Source organism: Cebus imitator, unplaced genomic scaffold, assembly GCF_001604975.1.
Source record: "Cebus imitator isolate Cc_AM_T3 unplaced genomic scaffold, Cebus_imitator-1.0 Scaffold804, whole genome shotgun sequence".
In the NCBI taxonomy this organism is placed as follows: Eukaryota; Metazoa; Chordata; class Mammalia; order Primates; family Cebidae; genus Cebus; species Cebus imitator.
In genome coordinates, this window is record NW_016108119.1 from 184381 (window position 1) to 197303 (window position 12923).

Sequence of the window (12923 nt, forward strand, 5' to 3'; positions counted from 1 at the left end):
CTCAGCCTCCTGAGTAGCTGAGATTACAGGCACATGCCACCACACCCAGCTAATTTTTGTATTTTTAGTAGAAATGGTGTTTCATCACGTTGCCCTGGCTGAGTTTTTATATGCAACTGAAGTAGGTGTTCATTCAAATTAGATCGTTACAACCTTTGGATGTTGCATGTAATATTCATAGTAACTATGAAGGAAATATCTATAGAATATAAACAGAAGGAAATCAGAGCGGAACAAAATGTGTCACTACAAAAAAAAAAACATAAAAGAGGGCACTTATAAAGGAAATGAGGGTCAGAAAATATTAAGCCACACAAAAGACAAATGGCAAAATGGCGGAAGTCCTTCCTTGTCAATAATTAAATGTAAGCAGAATAAACTCGCTAATCCAAAGGCAGGAATTAGATAAATGAATAATAAAACATGATCCAAATATACACCATCTACAAGAGACTCATTTTATTTAAAGACACAAATAGGTTGAAAGTTAAAAAATAGAAAATATATTCCCCACAAATAGGAACCAAAAGAGAGCTTCGGTTGTTATACTACTATCAGACAAAATAAACTTTATGTCAAAAAAATTGCAGAAGATAAAGAAGGATATTTATTATATTAATAGAAGGGCCAATTCACCAAGGAAATATAATAATCATAAACATAAATGTCATAAACTTTTCAGCCCTAAAATACATCAAGTAAATTGACAAAATTTAAGGAAGAAATATACAGTTCTACAAAAACAGTTGGAGACTTTAATATCCCACTTTTTTTTTTGAGACAGAGTCTCACTCTGTCGCCCAGGCTGGAGTGTAATGGTGTGATCTTGGCTCACTGCAACCTCTGCCTCCCAGGTTCAAGTAATTCTCCTGCCTCAGCCTCCCAAGTAGCTGGATTACAGGTGCCTGCCACCATGCCTGGCTTTTTATTTTTAGAGACAGGGTTTCCCCTTGTTGGCCAGGCTGGTCTTCACCTCCCGACCTCAGTTGATCTGACCACCTTGGCCTCCCAAAGTGCTAGGATTACAGGCATGAGCCAACACACCCAGCCCTAATATGCCACTTTTAACAATGAGTAGAAAACTAGACTGAAGATCACTAAGAAAATAAACGGAACAACACCATCAACCAATCGGACCTAGCAGACATACACAGAACACTCCATCCAACAGCAGAAGAACACATATTTTTCTCAAGTGCACATGGAACATTCTCAAGGATGGACAATATATTAGCCCAGAAGAGAAGAATTAATCAACTTTAAAAGACAGAAAGTATACAAAGCATCGTATCTAGTCACATGAAATTAATTAACAGGAGAACGTTTTAAAAAATTACAAATTTTTCCATTGTTTGAAAAACTAGATTAGATGTGGTAACTCACACCTATAATCCCAGCATTCTGAGAAGCCAAGGTGGGTGGATCACCTGAGGTCGGGAGCTCGGGACCAGTCTGGTCAACGTGGTGAAACCTGTTTGTAATAAAAATATAAAAATTAGCTGGGCATGGTGGCAGGCAACTGTAATCACAGCTACTTGGGAGGCTAAAGCATGAAAGTCACTTGAACCTGGGAGTCAGAGGGAGGTTGCAGTGAGCAGAGATGGCACCACTGCCCTCGAGACTCTGTGTCAATAAAGAAAAAAGAAAAGAAAAGAAAAATTAAACAACATACTCTCAACTAGCTAGTGTATCAAAAGAGAAATTACAAGGGAAGTCAGAAATTATCTTGAGATAAAAGAAATAAAAAACATAACATACCAAAAACTTACAGATTCAAGCAAACACAGTGCTAAGAAGGTAATTTACACACATACTATTTTAGCCCATTCAGGCTGCTATAACTGTTATAAACTGGGTGGGTTATAAACAACAGACATTATTAGAGTTTTGGAGGCTGGGAATTTAACATCAACTCACCAAAAAATTTGCTGTCTGGTGAGCGTTCATAGATAGATGTCTTGTGGCCTTGGCTGGGAGCAGTGGCTCACGCCTGTAATCTCAGCACTTTGGGAGGCTGAGGTAGGTGGATCGCCTGAGGTCAGGAGTTGGAGACCAGCCTGACCAATATGGTGAAACCCTGTCTCTACTAAAAATACAAAATTTCACTGGGCATGGTGGCAGGCACCTGTACTCCCAACTACTCGGGAGGCTGAGACGGGAGAACTGCTTGAACCCGGGAGGCGGAGGTTGCAGTGAGCAAAGATCGTGCCACTGCACTCCAGCCTGGGCAAGAGGGAGACTTGATATCAAAATAAAAATAAATATAAATTTAGCTGTCTTATTGTGGTCTCATATGGAGAATAAAACAAAGAAACTACTGAAGTCTCTATTTAAAGGGCACTAACATCACTAATCAAGGAAATGCAATTGAAAACCACAATGAGATACAACCTTATTCCTGCAAGAACTGCCACAATTAAAAAGTTGAAAAACAGTGTCAGCTTGAATGTGAAGAGGGAACACTTTTACACGACTGGTGGGAATGTCAATTAGTACAACCATTATGGAAAACAGCATGGAGAGTCCTTAAAGAGGTAAAAGTAGAACTACCGTTTCATCCAGCAATCCCACTACTGGGTATCTACCCAAAGGAAGAGAAGTAGTCACATGATAAAAGACACAAAGACACGTGCAAATGCATGTTTATAGCATGATTTGCAATTGCAAAGATATGGAATCAAGCTAAGTGCCCATCAACTGATGAGCGCATACAGAAATTGTGCTGTATATACACCATGGGATATTACTCAGCCATAAAAGGGGATGAAATCATGTCTTTTACAGCAACTTGGATGGAGCTGGAGGCCATTATTCTAAGTGAAGTAACTCAGAAATGGAAAACTAAAATATCGTATGTTCTGTCACTTTACTTGATGCCACTAAATTGTATGTTATATTTTACATAAATAAGGAGAAAAAATAAAGAACTCGCAATGGAGGCATACCAACATTTCATGGGCACATAGATATGGGTATACTCAGAGAAATAACACAAAGAAATATATTGACTTTCTTTAATCAGCTAGTTAGTTGTAATTTACGTATTAGAACATCCATTTAATTTGTTCTCTTTTATCTACTGCAATGCTTTCTTAAAAACATTAGATTTGCTCTTCTGCGATGTGCTAGGACACGAACCCAGGTAAAGACAGAAGGTTGAGGCCTCATTTTGCATGGGCCTATATTACTTTTCTGGGTGTTAAGATCATAAAAACACCATCAAAATTATAAGTTAAAGTGCACTGACTGAATTTTTAAAATAATGAGACACAAAAAAGTTACATTTCTGTTGAAATAAATGTTTTGTAATTGTTGTAATGTTTCTGAGACACAGGGTCATGTTATGTTGCCCAGGCTGAAGTGAGACAGTGGCTATTCACTGGCACCATATTTCACACTACAGCCTTGAATTCCTGGGCTCAAGGAATCTTCCTGCCTCAACCTCTGGAGTAGCTGGGAGTACAGTTGTGCACCACTGCACCTGGCTTTTGGGATTTTCCCACAGTTGAAAAGAAACAGCCTAACCCCAGACAAATTTCTTAGTAAGTCAAGCATTATTGAACTGTTTTTTTTTTTTTCTTACCAACTCTTATCATTGATACACCTTGTCATTATTGAATTCACTTTGAGATCCTCAGAAACAGACTCTTACTATGAGTTACATCCCATGACAATGTTAATGATCTGGGCGATCCTTGGTTGTCTTTTTGGAAGAAAGAATTTACCCAAAAGACCAAATTGTAAACCAAGAAAAGTTTACTTGGGAAGTACAAGTACACTTCAGGAGAGGAGTGGGCTGGCCCTGCTGGAAACACCCCCATGACATTGTGCACTGCGATCTTCTGCTGTCTCAGTTCTTTCTTTACCCAGTTCTCACCAAAGTCTGGGGATCCTCCCTTACCGTGCTTAATACACATGCACGGGAACCAGTGATCAATACGAATCCTATCTAATGGTGGCACTGCTTCTTACCGCCACCCCAGGAAGGTAGGGCATTCAATTTTGTACCCAATGTGCCTGCACAGCTCTCAGGAATTCCCCTTTTGCCCTTTTCCTTCTTTATCAGGATCTAGTTAACAACATTCTGATAGTGAGTACTGGGCGAACAGAGAGGTGCTCCAGGGAGTTCTTTCCAACATGGATACCTCCCCCTCGTGCCTACTCACATCTGACTGTCTACCCTTACATTGCTTCCTCCAGGTGTTGGGACCCAGAAATCTTTTGGTAGATGGGGCAGAGGTCATTCTCTCTAGCTACTTCCTGCTGAAAGGAGCCATCGAGGGTCTTCGGGGTCCTTCCTCCTTGCTTGCTGTCATGGTGAGGAGGTTTTGATGACTGTTGTTGTCTCTTGGAAGATCTGACTCGTGGTGTCCAGAGGAGACCTTGGTTGTCCTCAAGGGAAAGAAAGAGGTTGATATCCCCACCACAAGATCATCTCAAGTCTGATGGTTTCTAGGTGGGAGCAAATAAACAGAAGATTCAGAAAGCAAGGCTTAAAAAGGAGAAGGAAGATAGAGGCCAAGGGTCCCAGGAAATGGAAGAGCTATGAGAATGAAGACCAGGTGACACCCAGCAGAGCCAACACTTAGTAGTCCTTTCCCAAAGGTGAGAGGCCTGGTTTATAAGATCTCTAATGTGCTCCTGAACCTGCCCAGATCTGTTAACAGAAAAATACAAGAAGTATATTAGAAATCTGAAAACCAAAGGAAAAGATACTAAACTACCCTTTGACAAGTAGTTCTCCATTCTGCTATTTGAAGACAATGAGCTTGAAGTAGGAATCCTTAAGTCTTCTCTTGGATTCTATACTCTACTGAGACCTAACTGTCATTAAACTTTCCATTGCAAGGTGATTCTAGGCCTGGCATCATAGTATATGTGGCCAATAGGTCTGCCCCTTCACTAGAAGTTTGGTACTCAAATCTGCTAGAATTTCCTTCTGTGAAGATTGTGAAAAACAAATGCTGAGTGTTTACACCCTGAGCGCTGTCTGCAAAGAGCTCCATCTTTTTGTGAGCAACATCTCTGAGTTCTGTCTTGCTCGGAAGTCCACCTGCTCTAAGCTCAAGCTTGCTAGGAGCTCCCATCACCCGGAGCTCCATCTTGCTCTGAGCACGATCTACTCCAAATTCCAATGGCTCAGAGCAGTGTTTGGAGTGCCAATCACTCTGAGCTCAATCTTGTTGTGAGCATCATCTTCTCTGAGCTCCACCTTACACCGAGCAACATCTGCTGCAATAGAGCTCCTTCTTGCTCCAAACTCTATCTACTCCAAGCTCCTTCTTGCTCAGAGCTCCATCTGCTCCAAGCTCCATCTTGCTCGGAGCTCCAATCACTCCAAGCACTATCTTGCTCTTGCTCTGAGCACCATCTGCATAGACATTTACCTTACTTGGAGCTCCATCTAGTCAGAGATCCATCTACTCTGAGCTCCGTCTTGCATGGAGTTCCAATCACTCTGAGCTCCATCTTGCTGGGAGCTCCAATCACTTCCAGCTCCATTTTGCTCTAAGCAGCATCTGGTTGGACCTCATCTTACTCTGAGCAACATGTGCTCTGAGCCCCAACTAACCTAGCAACATCTCCTCCAAACTCCATTTTGCTTAGAGCTCCTTTCTGCTCAGAGCTCCTTTTTGCTCTGTCTGCTCCAAGCTGCATCTTGCGCAGAGCTCCAATTGCTCAGAGCAATGTTCAGAGTGCCAATCACTCCACGCTCCCTCTCGCTCTGAGCACCATCTGCTCGGAGCTCTACCTTATACCAGCAGTATCTGCTCCAGGCTCCATCTTGCTTGGAGCTCCTTCTTGCTCAGAGGTCTATCTTGCAGGTCTATCTGATCTGAGCTCCACTTGGTTCGGAGCTCCCAACATTCCAAGCTCCATCTTGTTCTGAGAACCACCCACTTCAAGCTCCATTTGCTGCAAGCTCCATCTTGCTTAGAGCTCCCATCACTCTGAGCTCCGTCTCCAATCACTTCCAGTTCCATTCTGCTCTGAGCATCATCTGCTCCAAGTGCCATCTTACTGTGAGCAGCATGTTCTCTGAGCTCCCTCTTGCTCTGAGCACCATCTGCCCTGAGCTCCATCTGAAACCAAGTAACATTTGCTCCAAGCTCAATTTTGCTTAGAGCTTCATCTGTTCCAAGCTCCATGTTGCTCAGAGATACATCTCCTCCGAGCTCTATCTTGCTGACAGCGCCAATCACTTCCAGCTTTATTTTGCTCTGAGCACCATCTGCTCAAGCTCCATCTTGCTATAAGCAACATGTTTTCTGAGCTACATGTTGCTCAGAGCTGCATCTGCTCCAAGCCCCATTGTGCTCAAAGCTCCAATCACTAAGAGCTCCATCTTGCTCCGAGCACCATCTGCTCAGAGCTGCAATCTCTCAGAGCAATCACCCTGAGCTCCATCTTGCTCCGAACACCATCTGCTCAGAGCTCCAATCTCTCAGAGCAATCACCCTGAGCTCCATCTTGTTCCGAACGCCATCTGCTCAGAGCTCCAATCTCTCAGGGCAATCACCCTGAGCTCCATCTTGCTCCGAGCACCATCTGCTCGGAGCTCCAATCTCTCAGGGCAATCACCCTGAGCTCCATCTTGCTCCCAGCACCATCTGCTCGGAGCTGCAATGTCTCAGAGCAATCACTCTGAGCTCTATCTCTCTCTAAGCACCATCAGCAGACAGCATTATCTTTCTCGGAGTTCTAATCACTTTTAGGTCCATCTTACTCTGAGCACCATCTGCTTGGAACTCCATCTTACTGGGAGCAACATCTTCTGTGAGCTCCTTCTGTTCTGAGCTACAATCACTGAAGCTCCATCTTGCCCTGAGCACCATATGCTTGGTGCTCCATCTTATTCTAAGCACCATCTATTCTGAGCTTCATCTTGCTCACAGCTCCATCTACTCTGAGCTCTGGGCACAATTTCCTCAGAGCTCCATCTGCTCCCAAAGGACAATTTTAAAATTTATAAACAAGGAGAAAACAATGAACCCAAAGAAAAGGCACCCTACAGATTGGGATAAAATTATAGGAAATCATGTATCCGAAAAGAACTGTTATCTAACATATGCAAGAAACTAAAGGTACTAAGTGGGCATAATGATAAAGCAACTAAAACCTTTATTTATCCAAACAACCTGCCACTGGCATAAAAATAGAAAGGCTACCCAATGGACAGAATGAGGGAGTCCCACATGCCACCCAAATGAATGTACACTGAACACATTTTTCAACACAACACAAAAAGATACAATGGGAAAATAATAAATGATTTTGAGCAAACTTGACAGCCACACGAAAAACAGTGAAATAGGACAAAAATCGATGTAAATTACATTGAAGGCCTAAACTCAATCTTGCAACCATTTACTTCCCTCAGGAAACAAACGGTAAGCACATAGTTTAGAAGACTAATCTATGCACACAAGTTGCAAAATGTGAAATATAAAAAGAAAAGAAAATTAGAATTAAAAAAACCATAGACAATCCCATGGATTGGCAATCTTTTTCACTGTTTTTAACTGCACACAGAAGTCACCACTAATATGTAAACACGTGCAACTACGGAAAACATCGGATCTTCTGCTGCAAAAAGAAAACAATGAACAGAAGAGAAGGTGCCTCAGAGACTGAAAGAAAACTATGGAAAATCCTGTCTTTGAAAGGGGTCATTATAAAATATGTGCAAGAAACTAACACTACCATGGGGGGGGGGAACAAAAACAAACACCCAAGCTAAGTCTGGGCAAAGGACCTGAATAGACGTGTCTGCAAAGCAGATGTGAAACTGACTCACAGGGAAAAGAAAAGTTTCTCAAAAGCACTAATCCTCACAAGAATGTCAAGGAAAACTGCACTGAGATACAGCTTCCATCCACATAGAATGAATGTTCCCTAAAACAGAAATAAAAGTTTTCAATGGAAACAACTAGTATAGAATTTCAGAAAGGGAAACTCTTCTCATACACTATTGGTGGGAATGTCAATGTCTACACACACTAGGAAAAACAGCTGGAAGTGCCTCAAACAAAGTAAAAATGCCATTTCATCTAGCCATCATTCCATTCCTATGTGGAAGAGATACCTGCCTTGCCCTCCGTACTGCAGTACTCACGATAGCCAAGACAGGAAATGCACCTACCTGTACATCCATTGATGAAGGGATGAGGAAATTACAATATACATCCAGAGTAGAATATTCTTCAATCATAGAAATGGGTGAAATCTCGTCACTTGTAGCCACATGGAAAAACCTGAGTAACATTATGTTAAATGAAATAAGCCAGGCAGAGAAAGGCATATACTGCATGATGTCATGCATGTCGAATCTAAAACACTTGACCTCACAGAGGTAGAAAGTTCAACAGTGGTTACCAGGGGCTGTGGGGAAGGGGGGCCTAGGCAGGGATTGGTAATGGGTACAAAGTTAACACTTAGAAAACAGATCAGTCCTGCCCTTCTCTTCTATAGCAGGGTGATGAGGGTTAATATTGTAGTGAATTTTCCAAATAGCTGGACAGGATTCTGAGTATCATCTCCACAGACAAATAATACCTAAAGGGCTTCATAGATGCTAAACATTGTGATTTGATCAATATGCTAGGTGTACCCATATCAAAATGGCCCCTGTATCTTCTAGTTATATACATATACTCGGGTAATTTTTTTTTTAAACAAAAAAAAAGGATACCAATGATGCTAAAATTTACATGGAACCATGAAACACCTTGAATTTCAAAGCAACCCTGAAAATACAAAGTACATGGAATGCATCACTGTCCTCCATTTGAAATTATATTGAAAAGCCAGTTATCTAAACAATAGATGATTGGCACTAACCGAGAAACCCAGACCAACAGACAGAATGAGGGAAGCTCAGTCACAAACCCAAATTCCTAGATAGTGTACATGTTCTGTAAAAGAACACCGAAAGATACAAATCTGCTTAGTAAATGGATTTGACAACTGGATAACCCTACGTAAGTAAAACAGACCCCTATTGTGTAAAAAGACCAAGGTTTAACTCAAAATGAATTACAGACTATAAACAAAAGCTAAATGTATCAAACTCTTCCAATGAGAAGACATATGGTGTGGTTATATTTAGGTCAATGTGGATCTGTGCTCACAGTATGTCAAAACAAAATACAAAATACAGGGGGAAAAACTGATAGGTGATGGACTACTTTGGTCAGGATTCTGTTTTTCCTCATCAGTCACCTACATCAAAGGACAACAAGAAAACAAACACATATGGGACTGCATCATACATTAGAAGAGTTTGTGCCCAAGCAGATTTTTTAAAAATCCATAAATAAAATTAAAAAATTATCCTGAAGTTTACAAGAAAGGTTTTGGCAAACCTACATCTGATAAAAGGTTGTCTTCAAAATGTCTAAGCAACAAACACTACTTACTAGCAAAAACACAAAAGAGAAACTAATAACTAAACAAAATGGGGTCAAAGAACCTAAACAGACATTTCTGCAAAGAAGACGTAACATTGCAAACAAGCTTTAAAAACTTAGATACATCACAAATCATGAGAAATATGTAAATCAAAACAACACACATCATCTCACTATAATTCATATGGATGTTATCAAAGCAATAAAATACATTAAAAGAGACACAAATGCTGGTGTAAATTTCCACAGAGGAACTCATTTGGTAAGAACGTTAATCAGTATACATACTACAGAAACCAGTGGGAGGTTCCTCCAAAAGTTTAACCTATACCTACCACTTCATCTAACAAGTGTACTACCAAGTATACTTTCAGGGCAAAAGAAATCAGTCCATGCAAGAGGCATCTGCCATCCTATGTGGACTGCAGCACTATTCACAATTGCCAAGACAAAGAATAGACTTACCTGCCCATCCGCAAATGAAGGGATACCTGGTGGATGTACACAAGTAGAATCGTCTTCAACCAGAAAACCAGAATGAAATTTCATCATTTGGAGCCACACTGTTGAACCTGGAGGACATCATGGTATATGACCTAAGACAGGCAGAAAAAGAAAAACTAATTTAGAATCCAAAATAAAAGGCTTCACTGCACAGGTCTAGAAAGCACAATAATAGTTACTAAAGGTTGGAGGGAAGAAGAGGGATGGGCAGAGGTCAGAAATAGGCACAAAGTTACACTTAGATGAGAGGAATGAATTGTTCCTCGCTGTTCCACAGTCAAGTGACCAGAGGTTAACACAACATCACACCCTTTTCACAAAATCTGGGAGATTCCAAATGTTTTCACCACAAAGAAATTAGCAACTGTTTCTGATAATAGAGCCTCTAAATATTCTGATTTTATCATTCCTCTGTGTCTGCATTAATCAAAATGCCCCACTCTAACTCCTCGCATTGTATACCTTTACAACCTTTTAAAAAACGATATAAATACCCAATGCTAAAATTCACGTGGACCACAAAACACACTGAATTTCCAAAGCAATCCTGAGAAATCCAAACTACCTCGGTTGTGTCACACTTCCCAATGTTAAATTTCATTGAAAAGCTAGGGACCCCATTCCACACAGAGCAGTGGAACAGATTAGAGGACCCAGACGTAAGCCCTCACCCCTAGCCCCATCTGGTCTTCAACAAAATCCACAAAAATAAGCCTTAGAGAAAGGACTCCCTCCTTTCAATAGATAGCACTGGCATAAATGACTAGCCAGCTGAAGAAAAACAGTGGGCCCCGTGTCTCACGGTGTACAGACATAAACTCAAGATGAATGAAAGATGTAAATGCAAGACCTCACATATGAAAAGACTGCAAAAAAAACAACCTAGAAACACCCTTCCTGACAGAGGATTTGGCACAGCATGGATGTGTCTCAGTCTCCAAAAGGAAGTGTAACTAAAACAATTATTGCCCAGTGGCACCTAATACACAGAAGAGCTGCTGCACAGAAGAAATGACCAACAGAGTGAACAGATGGCCTGCACAACAAGAGAAAAAGTTCCCACGCATGCATCTGATGAAGGCTAATACCCAGGGTCTACCTTAAAGATGTTAAGCAAATCAACCAGGAAAACAAAAACTCAATGAAGAAAGGGCAAGAGGCAGGAAAACATGCACCTCAAAAGAAGGCTTACAGCAACCAACAGACATGACAACATTTCTCTACCTCAGTCATCATCAGAAAAGACAAAGCAAAAGGCCCATGAGATAGTACTGCACATTGGCCAGAATGACGATTAGGACACGGTCCACAAGAACGAATGCAGGCAAGGCAGAGAAGAGGGACGCTGCTCTGCTGCTGGTGGAAATGCAAACCAGTTCAGACACCATGGAAAGCAACGTGGGGATTTCTCAAATGACTTTCTCCACATCACTAATCCTCACAAAAATGTCCATGAAAGCCACGCTAACATTCCATCTCCTTCCACTCACTATGAATACTACCAAAAACAAAACACTAATTTTTGAAGGTGCCAGCCAGTGTAGACTTACAGAAAGGTAACCTCTTCAACACTATTGGTGGAGATGTAAACTAGTATACACACTATGAGAAACAGCAGGAGTTTCCTGAAAAACTTTACAGTACAACTACCATTTCAGCTGGCAGCCCCACCTCTGGTTCCACATTTAAAGCAGTTGAAATCTCTGGGCTGAAGAGAGCTATCTGCCTTCCATGGGTACTCAGGGACTTGTAACTGTGGCCAAGGTACAGAACCAACCTACCCGTCCACACACAGCTGCAGGGATGAAGAAACTGCTGTACAGATACACCACAGAGTATGTTCCAACCATAACGCTCTGGGAAATCCTGCCATCTGCAGCCACATGAAGAAACCTGGAGAACGTCAGGTCCAATGAATGAGCCTGTTAGACAAAGTCCCATTCCACACAATCTCAGGCATGCAGACTGAAAACATCTTCATCTCCTAGAAGCAGAAAATTCAATAGGGGTTACTAGAGGTCACTGGGAAGATGGAGAGGATCTGGGAAGGAATCAGTAATGGGTAAAAAGTTACCCTCATTAGAGCAATCAATTCTGGTCTTCTATTCCACAGCAGGGTGACTGGCCTTAACACAAATGTATCATATGCCTTAAAGTAGCTAGAAGAAAATATTCTCAATGTTGTTACCACACACAAAAAAATCATAACTATACGAGGTGAAGAGATGCTAAATAACCCAATTTGATGATTACTCAACACACACGTCTCAAAATCTTCCCTGTACCCTCTAATTATATACATTTATATATGGCAAATGGTGTTTTAAGATATATGAAGAAAACAATGCCAAAATTCTCATGGAAATGTGAGACACCCTGAATTTCCAAAGTTATCCTGAGAAACACAAACCATGTGGCATGTATCACATTCCCTGAGTTCTAATTAAATGAAAATCCCTAGTTAACCAACCCATATGTCACTGGTAAACACAAAGATATACAGACCAGTGAGCAAAATGAGGGCATTCAATAATAAATACAAATTTATATAGAGTGAACACATTTTTCAAAACACTACCAAACTAACACAATGCGAAAGGTTTTCAAAACTAGATATCCATATGCAAAAGAATAATACAGGACTCTTATGATATGAAATACACAATCATCAACTGAAAAGGATTAAAGATTATACACAAAATTTGCAACCATAAAGCTCCTATAAAGACAACCTCGGGTGTGCGTATATTTATTGCAACTTGGACGTATGCTCACAATTTGCAAAAACTAACAAAAATACAAGGAAAAGAAAATCATGGACAATGGACTGCTTTGGGAGTGATTTTGTTTTTTCTTGATTAGTAACCAACAGCACAGCTAACCAAGAAATTACACATGTGGGGCCACATCAAACTGAAAAGTTTGCACCTAATAAACAATGAACAAAATGAAAAAGCATACTAAAAATTATAAGAAAATTTAGGCAAACATTCAGTTGGATAAGGAGTT

General features: G+C 40.9%; 1 long non-coding RNA gene across 7 annotated transcripts in view; it reads right to left on the reverse strand.

Annotated features, from left to right (window-relative positions):
* LOC119469744 overlaps nt 1–12923 on the reverse strand; it is a 30582-nt gene that overhangs the window by 14953 nt on the left and 2706 nt on the right. For 3 of the 7 annotated variants that reach the window (XR_005198582.1, XR_005198581.1, XR_005198586.1), the window contains exons 3-5: nt 11696–11898; nt 9876–10006; nt 8144–8255 (exon numbers count right to left, since the gene is read on the reverse strand). This is a non-coding gene — a long non-coding RNA (uncharacterized LOC119469744). Of the gene's footprint in view, nt 1–2057; nt 2078–4191; nt 4393–5803; nt 7897–8143; nt 8256–9875; nt 10007–11695; nt 11899–12923 lie in introns of those variants that run through there. The other 4 variants (XR_005198583.1, XR_005198584.1, XR_005198585.1 and 1 more) reach the window with 4 other exon arrangements.